We start from the raw sequence: 11873 nt of genomic DNA on the forward strand, positions 1-11873 counted from the left end.
TTGTTCAAACTGTGGGCCGTGCGAAGGGATGTGAACAGAAATGGCGGATTTATCGTGAATAAGCACGAGATCTAAAAATGTTTACAAACGTCACGGTGCTTTACATTACAGGGTTTGGTGAAGCTAAATAAATCGCTGCCATCTTCATGACTAGGTCGAAAATCAAACAATTACAGTCCAACAGGTTTATTTGAAATTGCAAGCTTTCGGAGCTCAGCTCTTGTTGTGTGATAGAGAGGTATAAGGCAGTATTTATAAGCGAAAAGTTAACAACTTTAAAAGTAGCTGCCCTTGTTGAACCCTTTAAACAGGAGGTAGCTTGTTGATTAAAATGCAAAATCAAGATTCCTTTCACGTCTTTGTCCCCAGATAATTAAATGTTTTATCAGTGTATCAGAAGTTATATCTCACGTTAGACAATGCACTTTAGGTGTGAGGTCCTGTTCCAAATCTGTCTATGTTTTCAACTGAGGTCGGACTTTTTTTTTGGTAGAATCTTGAATGAAATAATTCCCTCCTGTGTGTGAGAGTGTGAATGTGCAAGTTTGTGTGGGGGAGAGTGTAGTGGGGTTACCTGTAAAGTAGAGTAGCTTTTTATTTGTTAATTCTACCATATACAACAGATACAGTAAAAATAAGATAGCATTCCTACAGGATCGAGGGTGCTACATGGACAGCGCACACTACACACTCGTACACAGCATAAAGTGCATAAGAAGTGCAAAACACACATGTTACAGCGTAATAGAAGAATGATAAATAGACATTTTTCTAGCATCAATTCAAAGTCGTACAAAGAATTTCAGATGGGAAAGAGTCTGTTCATACTGTGTTAAGGAGTCTGATGGCTTGGAGGAGGAAACTGTTGCACATTCTGGCCGTGAGAGACCAAATGCTCTGGTATCTTCTGCCAGATGGCAGGACGGAGAAGAATTTGAATGAAGGGTGTGTGGGGACTTCCACAATGCTCTTTGCCTTTTGGATGCAGCTTGTGGTGTAAACATCTGTAATAGAGGGAAGAGAGACACTGATAATTCAGCTGACCTCACTATCTGTTTTTGGGTCTTACGATCCGAGATGGTGCAATTCCTGAACCATGTAGTGATGCAGTAGCTCAGGGTACTCTCAATGAAACCTCGTGGTGAGGATGGGTAGTGGGAGGTGGGCTTTCCTCAGCCTGCGCAGAAAGTAGAGACACTGCTAGGCTTTCTTGTCTATGGAGCTGGTGTTGAGGGTCCAGTTGAGATTCTTCACCAGGATTAACCCAAGATCAAAGTTGAGGCCATCCTCATGGGTACAGAACTTTGCTATCAGCCTCTGCAAACTGATTTTCTGTTGTTGCATATCTTGAAGTTTGCCTTGGAGGACACTCACCCGAAGATTAGAGACTGAAAGTCCTGCACTGCCGAAGTGATCCCCCACTGGGAGGGAATCCCGCTCCCAGTGACTTGATCATTGTGCGGTGTCCATTCATCATTGTCATAGTGTCTGCATGGTCTTGACGATGTATCATACCTTGGGGCATCCTTGCTTCCATCATATAAGATAGACAATATTGGCCAAGTCACATGCGTACCTGCCGGGTATGTGGTGGGTAGTGTTCCCAAGTGTGTTGGCAGTATCCTTGTTGAGGATCTGACATGTCCTGCAGAGGTTGCCATGGCAGAGTTGTGTGGTTTTGTGGCTGATGTCCTGAAAGCTGGGTAGTTTGCTGCGAATAATGTTTTCAGTGATTGAAGTTTTCGGTGGTTGTTTGAAGGCGAGAATGGAGGCGTAGGGAAGTCATGGTGAGGTATTCATCATCGTTGATGATATATTGAAGGCTGCAAAGAACATGGCATAGTTTCTCCACTCCAGGAAAGTACTGGATGACGAAGGGTACCCGAGTGGTCATATGTCTTGCCTTACGCGGAGGTCATTACAGTTTTTTGCTAAGGCGCAATTGAATTGGCGATTGATGAGCTGAGCATCATATCCTGTTTTTCTGACAATCTCAGGTGTCCGTTGCATTCCCCCTCATCCGAGCAGATCCTACGTAAGGCTTGTCCATCGGGAATGGCTGTTTTAATATGTTGAGGGTGGAAGCTTGAGAAGTGTAGCTTGTCCACCCCAGTCCAACTCCAACATCTCCACATCTTCATTACAGGCACTTCATAAGTTTAAGAACAACAGAATATTTTTAATTTACAAAATTATGCAAAAACCATCTTCTAAGGCTAAAATGATGTATTTTAAAGCCATAATTGGAGCAAGTGACAAGTATTTCATTACACAGACTTGTGGATGGTGGACAGACATTTGGGGAAATTGGGAAGGCCAGGAGTAAGCCATTTGGCCACAGAACCTGCTTCATTCCTTAATGATATCAAAGCTTGGCTGATTGCAATATCAAATTCACATTCCTACCCATCTGTTACCCTTCCACCCTCTTACAGAGAAACCTATTCACTTCTGCTTAAAAATATTCATAGACTGTTTGCAACACTAATTCAGCAGAGTTCCATATCCCAGGAAGTTGATAGTGAAGATTCAGTGATGGGAATATCGTTGAATATCAGGGGAAAATAATTTTCTTGTTGGTGATGGTCATTGCTTAGCATTTGTGTAGCACAGGTGTTACTTGCCACTTATCAGCCGAAGCCTGGATGTTTTTCAGGTCTTGCTACATATGACCCCGTACTATTTCATTAGTGAGGAGTTGAAAATGGTGCTGAATGTTGTGCAATCATCAGGGAACATTCCCACTTCTGAATTCATGATGAAGGGAAGATTGTTGACAAATGAGCCTCAAGATGGTTAGACCTAGGATCTAAATATTGTTGAGCCTAGCTTCTGAAGAATTTTTAAAATTGAATGCTAAGTTTAATAACCAGATTTTCAAAATATTGGAAGTCAGAGCTTTGTGATGATTAATATGTTGGGTGACCAACAGAAGAAATGGAGAGGGGTTATCAAAGGTAGGAGGTGATGACATCCTGGAAATGCTGGATGGGGTACATCAAAGTCTATCTCCAGGAATGACTCTGTAATACGACTGACCAAATTGCAAACTCTTGTATAATTTACCTGCCAGCCTTAGAATATGAAAGAGGTCTTTGTTGGTCTGCCTGTCATAGACACATCTGAGCTGAAAATGTGTTGCCGGAAAAGCGCAGCAGGTCAGGCAGCATCCAAGGAACAGGAGAATCGACGTTTCGGGCATAAGCCCTTCTTCAGTCCTCATTCCTGAAGAAGGGCTTATGCCCAAAACGTCGATTCTCCTGTTCCTTGGATGTTGCTTGACCTGCTGCACTTTTCCAGCAACACATTTTCAGCTCTGATCTCCAGCATCTGCAGTCCTCACTTTCTCCTCATAGACACATCTGATCAGAGTGACCACCATTTAGTGCAATGTGGTCTTACAAAATGCTGTCCTACTGTCAAATTTGATACAAAATTTCATTCATTTAGTTAACTTGTGTTCTATTTACAGAAATTCTTCACATCATTTTATATATTATAACTACATTTCCAAAGCACCTTTCAACCAATTGAAGTGTAATTAATGTTGTAGTGTAGAAAATGCAGCAACCAGCTTTCATACGGCAAGCTCCCACAAAATATACTGTGATAATGACTTTTATGTTATGTATTTTATGTGATCTTGATAAAAGATAAATGTTGGGCCAGGAAGAACACTTTTGTTTGAACTGGAGTCATGAGATCTTTTGCATTCATCTGAGTGAGAATATTGGACCTTCATTTAACATCTCATCTGAAGGATAACACCTCCAACAATCAATGATAGATAAATCGATGGCAAGACTGTCAAATTGTAGCAAAGTGACATAGAATCATAGAGTTTTACAGCACAGAAACAAACCCTTCGGTCCAACATGCTGACTAGAAATCCTAAACTAATCTGGTCCCATTTGCCCCTCAGTACTATTTTGGAGTGTCAACCTTTAGTTTCATGCCCAAGTCTGAAAGTGCAACCTGAACTAGTAACGTTATAACTCAGATATGACAGTGCTCCTCAACCACAGCTATCACATTACATTGCTTGTGTCTCACCTCTGTGTCACAATTATAGCCAATCCCAATTTTTCAAAAGGGAAAGGAAATAAGTCATTGGTAATGTACGCATGAATGCCTCACCAACAAAAAATATCTGATTATTATCAGAGGGCAAGTTTGTAGCTCATGATTTTAAAGTATAGCAGTTACCAAAAGAACCCAGTTTTTAGTTAACCTAAAGATCGGCTAAACTTAATCTCATACAATTCAATTCCTTGAACTAACTATTTGATTTTAACTATTTAGTCTGTTTCAAAATGGAACAAGTTTACCCTTTCAGTAAAATAATACCATGCATTATGTGTGACAAAACTAAAACCATCCTGTCCAACTGCTGCCAGAACAACTTGTTTTAAAAGATTCCTGGGGGAAATGTGCATGTAAGTACATCAAACCTATTTCATATCTCTTATGCCATTTTGTGTTCCAGCATAGATGCTAAATATGCCATGAATAAGACTATTGCAGCTCTGAGTATTATGTAATACATAACGATAATGTAATTATAAAAGCTATTTAACCTCTATCAGAACTGCTCTCTAAATAGTAATTCAGAATCAAACTGATATCTTTATAAATGATTTGGAGATGCCGGTGTTGGACTGGGGTGTACAAAGTTATAAATCACACAACACTAGGTTGCCTGATATGGTGGGACGTCCTGGTGTATTGGCTTTGTGCATCTTCGAAAGGTAGTAGAAGTCGTGGGATGAATGCGTGTAGGGAACTCTGAAGAACTGGGTCCAAAGCCAATACACCAGGATGTCCCATCCTATCAGGCAATGGGATGCTGTGTGAGAACCTCTCTGGCTATGTCAAAGGCATCTTGAAACCCTTGTGCAAGAGACACCCAACTTATGTCGCGACACTAAAGGTTTCTTACAGAAACTCTGCACTCACGGGCCAGTCGAACCGGGAACATTCCTCGTCACAATGGACCTTTCAGCACTCTACATCAGCATTCCCCACAATGACAGCATCATGGCAACAGCCTCAGTACTCAACACCAACAACTGCCAATCTCTAAGCACTGTCCTACAACTCATCCACTTTATCCTCAATCACAATGTCGTCACCTTTGACAACCAGTTCTTCATCCAGATACATGGAACAGCCATGGGGACCAAATCTGCACTCCAATATGCCAACATTTTCATGCACTGGTTCAAACAAGATTTCTTCTCTAAGCAGGACCTCCAACTGAAAAAAACTACACAGTGATATCAACAAGTTTCATCCCACCATCAAACTCACTATGGACTACTCTACTATCTGTCTCATTCTTGGACACATGCATCTCCATCAAGGATGGGCTCTGCAGCACCTCACTCTACCGCAAACCCACGGATAACCTCACAATGCTACACTTCTCCAGCTTCCACCTGAAACATTAAAATAGCCATCCTCTATGGACATGCCCTACACATACACAGGATCTGTTCAGATGAGGAGGAACGTGACGGGCACTTAGAAGTTCTCAGGGATGCCCTCATAAGAACGGGTTACGGTGCTCAACTCATCAACCGCCAGTTCCGACGCACCACAGCGAGGAACTGTAATGACCTCCTCCAGAGACAGACACGAGCTGCAACCGACAGGGTACTCTCCATTGTCCAGTACCTCCCAGGAGCCAAATAAACTACACCATCTTCTTCGCAGCCTGCAACACATTATTAATGAGGATAAGCATCTCACCAAGACCTTCCCCCCACCTCCACTTCTCGCCTTTAAACAACCGCCAAACCTCAAACAGACCATTGTTCGTAGCAAATTGCCCGGCTTTCAGGACAATACCATACAACCTTGTCATGGTAGACGCTGCATGACGTGTCAGAGTGTCGACATGGATACCACCATTACACGTGGGGACACCTCACACTATGTACATGGCAGGTACTCATGTGACTCAGCCAACACTGTCTATCTCATATGATGCAGGCAAGGATGCCCTGAGGCGTGGTGCATTCACAAGTCCAAGCACAGGCTACGGCAACGGATGAATGGACATTCCAGAACAATCAACAAACAGGAGTGTTCCCTCCCAGTCAGAGAACACTTCAGCAGTCTGTGACATTCGACCTCAGGCTTAGGGTGACCGTCCTCCAAGGTGGACTTCAGGACAGGCAACAACAAACAACTATGCCATATTCTTGGCAGCGTGCAACACATTTTCAATGAGGATAAGCACTTGCCTGCATCGTTGGCCGAGCAGAGCCTGATAGCCAAGTTCAGTACTCATGGGGATGGCCTCAACCGGGACCTTGGGTTCAGTGGGCGGCACGGTGGCACAGTGGTTAGCACTGCTGCCTCACAGCGCCAGAGACCCGGGTTCAATTCCCGCCTCAGGCGACTGACTGTGTGGAGTTTGCACATTCTCCCCGTGTCTGCGTGGGTTTCCTCCGGGTGCTCCGGTTTCCTCTCACAGTCCAAAGATGTGCAGGTCAGATGAATTGGACATGCTAAATTGTCCGTAGTGTTAGGTAAGGGGTAAATGTAGGGGTATGGGTGGTTTGCACTTCGGCGGGTCGGTGTGGACTTGTTGGGCCAAAGGGCCTGTTTCCACACTGTAAAGTAATCTAATCTAATGTCACATGACAGGTGAGGAGAAAGTGAGGTCAGAGTCGAGAGAGTGTTGCTGGAAAAGCACAGCAGGTCAGGCAGCATCTAAGGAGCAGGAGAATCAACGTTTCTCCTGCTCCTCGGAGGCTGCCTGACCTGCTGTGCTTTTCCAGCAACACACTCTTCACACTACAGGTGACCCCATTGCACTCTAGACACACACAGCCAGATGGACATACACAGATACGCCTACACACACAGACACGTACACCCTCTCATACACTCCCAAACACACCTTCTCACAGAATTAAAACCATAATACTCACACTCATACACACAACCTCTCACAGAACCTCGTAATGCCCCTCCCCCACACACACACCCACATGCACACATACACATATAAGTTTGTGGAATGAATTTGTACTTGCATAATTACATTTTACTCAGGTCAAAAACTGCATGAATCCATGTAAGATTCTGTAAATCCATTTTTTACATTAGTATCAGTCTGACCATTGTGGCACATTATCTGAGCTGACATGACACCAATTGTTACGGTTAACTTGAGAATGTAACTTCTAAAAAAGGTTTTGTGATACATATAAGAGAAGTGAAGCTAACATGGTCATTGTAACAGAAGAGAGACTTAACCAACAATCAAGGTGTTTTTCAATGTATAATTTCAGTTACATAACACCGTAAACGTTTGCTATAAATTCTGTGTTTTACAAACTTATTCGCCACAACCACCTGATGAAGGAGCAGTGCTACGAATGCTAGTGCTTCCAAATAAACCTGCTGGACTATAACCTGTTGTGTGTGATTTTTATTTTTATAAATAACTTTATTAAGATGAGAGGGGAACGATTTAAAAGGGACCTTAGGCACAATTTTTACACACAGAGGAATATTGAGTGTATGGAATGAGCTGCCAGAGGAAGTGGTGGAGGGTGGTACAATTACAACATTTAAAAAGATATTGATTGTTATTATATTATTTGGATAAAAATAATGTAAAGTAGGAGATTGGCAGTAGGTGATGATGGAGAAAGTGAGGTCTGCAGATGCTGGAGATCAGAGCTGGAAATGTGTTGCTGGAAAAGCGCAGCAGGTCAGGCAGCATCCAGGGAACAGGAGAATTGACGTTTCGGGCATAAGCCCTTCTTCAGGAATGGGGAAAGTTTGTCCAGCAGGCTAAGATAAAAGGTAGGGAGGAGGGACTTGGGAGAGTGTCGTCGGAAATGTGATAGGTGGAAAGAGGTCAAGGAGAGGGTGATAGGTCAGACTGGGGTGGGGGCGGAGAGGTCGGGAAGAAGATCTCAGGTTAGGAAGGCGGTGCTGAATTTGATGGATTTGACTGAGGCAGGGTGGGGGGAGGGGAAATGAGGAAACTGGTGAAATCCAAGTTCATCCCTTGTGGTTGGAGGGTTCCTAGCCGGAAGATGAGGCGTTCTTCCTCCAACCGTCGTTTTGTTGTGGTCTGACGATGGAGGAGTCCAAAGACCTGCATATCCTTGGTGGAGTGGGAGGGGGAATTGAAATGTTGAGCTACAGGGTGGTTGGGTTGGTTGGTCCGGGTGTCCCAGAGGTGTTCTCCGAAACGCTCCGCAAGTAGCCGGCCTGTCTCCCCAATATAGAGGAGGCCACATCGGGTGCAGAGGATGCAATAGATGATATGTGTGGAGGTGCAGGTGAATCTGTGGCGGATATGGAAGTTTCCTTTGGGGCCTTGGAGGGAGGTGAGGGGGGAGGTGTGGGCGCAAGTCTTGCACCTCCTGCGGTTGCAGGGGAAGGTGCCGGGAGTGGAGGTTGGGTTGGTGGGGGGTGTGGATCTGACGAGGGAGTCACGGAGGGAGTGGTCTTTACGGAATGCTGATAGGGGGGGGGAGGGAAATATACCCTTGGTGGTGGGGTCCGTTTGGAGGTAGCGGAAATGATGGCGGATGATGCGCTGTACATGGAGATTGGTGGGGTGGTAGGTGAGGACCAGTGGGGTTCTGTCCTGGTGGCGGTTGGAGGGGGGTGGTTCAATGGCGGAGGAGCGGGAAGTGGAAGAGATGCGGTGGAGGGCATCGTCGACCACGTCGGGGGGGAAATTGCAGTCCTTGAAGAAGGAGGCCGTCTGGGTTGTGCGTTTTTGGAACTGGTCCTCCTGGGAGCAGATGCGGCGGAGTCGAAGGAATTGGGAGAATGGGATGGCGTTTTTACAGGGGGCAGGATGGGAGGAGGTGTAGTCCAGGTAGCTGTGGGAGTCGGTCGGTTTATAGTAGATGTCCGTGTTGATTCGGTCGCCTGAGATGGAAATAGAAAGGTCGAGGAAGGGGAGGGAGGAATCTGAGACTGTCCAGGTGAATTTGAGGTCGGGGTGGAAGGTGTTGGTGAAGTGGATGAACTGTTCAACTTCCTCGTGGGAGCACGAGGCGGCGCCGATACAGTCATCGATGTAGCGGAGGAAAAGGTGGGGGGTGGGGCCAGTGTAGTTGCGGAAGATGGATTGTTCCACATATCCTACGAAGAGGCAGGCATAGCTGGGGCCCATGCGGGTGCCCATGGCTACTCATTTCGTTTGGAGGAAGTGGGAGGATTGGAAGGAGAAGTTGTTCAGGGTGAGGACCAGTTCAGTCAGTCGAAGGAGGGTGTCAGTGGAAGGGTACTGGTCGGTACGGCGGGAAAGAAAGAAGCGGAGGGCTTTGAGTCCTTCGTGATGGGGGATGGAGGTGTACAGGGACTGGATGTCCATGGTGAAAATGAGGCGTTGGGAGCCGGGGAAGCGAAAATCATGGAGCAGGTGGAGGGCATGGGTGGTGTCCCGAACGTAGGTGATGATGTTCATTTAAGCCAATGCATGATGGCCAAATGGCCTCCTCCTGCGCTGCAACACTTGTGATTCTGTGAATATCATGGTGTGATTTATGTTATGGCTACTTCTGTCTCTGAGACATTTACGGGTGTTCACTTGTAGTTCAACTTGTGCATTATAATAATGTGAAAAAGTCAAACTTGGAACAGGTTTTCATTCCAAATGCAAGTTTGTTTGCATCCTATATCTGTGCTGAACATACATACAGGTTATGAGGGGTTCTTATAGCATAGTGGTAGTGTCCCTACCTGTTGGCTTCAAGTCTCGCCTGCTCCAGATATATTGTAACACAAAGTTCAGGTTGAATAGAAATGTCATCATGCAGGCTGTGATGTAAAGGATTTGGCCGTGATAAATAAATCGATAGCAAGATTGTCAAATTGTAACAAAGTGTCATAGAATCGTAGAGTTCTACAGCACAGAAACAAACTCTTAGGTCCAACTCGTCTGTGCTGACCAGTAATCCTAAACTAATCTAGTCCCATTTGCCAACATTTGGCCCGTAGTCCTTTAAACCCTGGTAAAAACAAGGACTGCAGATGCTGGAAACCAGATTCTAGATTAGAATGGTGCTGGAAAAGCACAGCAGTTCAGGCAGCATCCGAGGAACGGGAAAATCGACGTTCAGGCAAAAGCCCTTCATCAGGAATAGAGGCAGAGTGCCTGCAGGGTGGAGAGATAAATGAGAGGAGGATGGGGTTGGGAAGAAAGTCGCATAGAGTACAATAGATGAATGGGGATGGGGATGGAGGTGATAGGTCAGGGAGGAGGGTGGGGGAAGGTAGCAAAGAGTATAATGGGTGAATGGGGGAGGGGATGAAGGTGATAGGTCAGAGAGGAGGGTGGAGTGGATAGCTGGAAAGGGAGATAGGCAGGTAGGACAAGTCATGGGGACAGTGCTAAGCTGGAAGTTTGGAACTGGGGTGAGGTGGGGGAAGGGGAAATGAGGAAACTAGTGAAATCCACATTGATGTCCTGGGGTTGAAGTGTTCCAAGGTGGAAGATGAGGCGTTCTTCCTCCAGGCATCGGGTGTTGAGGGTGCGGCGGTGAAGGAGGCCCAGGACCTCCATGTCCTCGGCTGAGTGGGAGGGGGAGTTGAAATGTTGGGCCACAGGGTGGTCTGGTTGATTGGTGCGGGTGTCCCGGAGATGTTCCCTAAAGTGCTCTGCTAGGAGGTGTCCAGTCTCCCCAATGTAGAGGAGACCACTTCGGGAGCAACGGATACAACGGATGTGCAGGTAAAACTTTGATGGATGTAGAAGGCTCCTTTGTGGCCTTGGATGGTGGTGAGGGAGGAGGTGTGGGCGTAGGTTTTGCAATTCCTGTGGTGGCAGGGGAAGATGACAGGATGGGAGGGTGGGTTGTTGGGGGCGTGGACCTGACAAGGTAGTCACGGAGGGAATGGTCTTTATGGAAGGCTCAAAGGGGTGGGGAGGGAAATATATCCCTGGTGGTGTGGTCTGTTTGGAGGTAGCGGAAATGTCATCGGATGATTTGGTTTATGCGAAGGTTGGTAGGGTGGAAGGTGAGCACCGGGGGGTTCTGTCCTTGTTACGGTTGGAGGGGTGGGGTCTGAGGGCGGAGGTGCGGCATGCATTGGAGGGCATCTTTAACCACGTGGGAAGGGAAGTTGCGGTCTCTAAAGAAGGAAGCCATCTGGTGTGTTCTGTGGTGGAACTTGTCCTCCTGGGAGCAGATACAGTAGAGGCGGAGTAATTGGGAATACGGGATGGCATTTTTGCAGGAGGTAGGATGGGAAGAGGTGTAATCCAGGTAGCTGTGAGAGTCGGTGGGTTTGTAAACAAATGTCAGTGTCAAGTCGGTCGTCATTAATGGAGATGGAGAAGTCCAGGAATGGGAGGGAGGTGTCAGAGCTGGTCCAGGTAAATTTAAGGTTAGGGTGGAATGTGTCGGTGAAGTTGCTGAATTGCACAACCTCCTCGCGGGAGCACGAGGTGTCGCCAATGTAGCGGTGGAAGAGGTGGGGAGTGGTGCCGGTGTAACTACAGAAGATGGACTGTTCTACGTAGCCAACAAAGAGACAGGCATAGCTGGGGCCCATACAGATGCTCATGGCTACCCCATTGGTCTGGAGGAAGTGTGAGGATTCGAAGGAGAAATTGTTGAGGGTGAGGACCAGTTCAGCCAAACGAATGAGAGTGTCGGTGGAAGGGTACTGTTGGGAACGTCAGGAGACGAAGAAACGGAGGGCTTGGAGGCCCTGATCATGGCAGATGGAGGTGTAGAGGGATTGGATATCCATGGTGAAGATGAGGTATTGGGGGCCGGGGAAACGGAAGTCTTGGAGGAGGTGGAGCCCTCTAAACCATTCCCATTCATGTACCTATCTCAATGTCTTTTTAAATGTTGTAATTGTACCACCCTCCATCACTT

The sequence above is a fragment of the Chiloscyllium plagiosum genome, unplaced genomic scaffold, assembly GCF_037043375.1.
Source record: "Chiloscyllium plagiosum isolate Xiang-an unplaced genomic scaffold, Cpla_swu_hap1 HiC_scaffold_13, whole genome shotgun sequence".
Lineage (NCBI taxonomy): Eukaryota > Metazoa > Chordata > Chondrichthyes > Orectolobiformes > Hemiscylliidae > Chiloscyllium > Chiloscyllium plagiosum.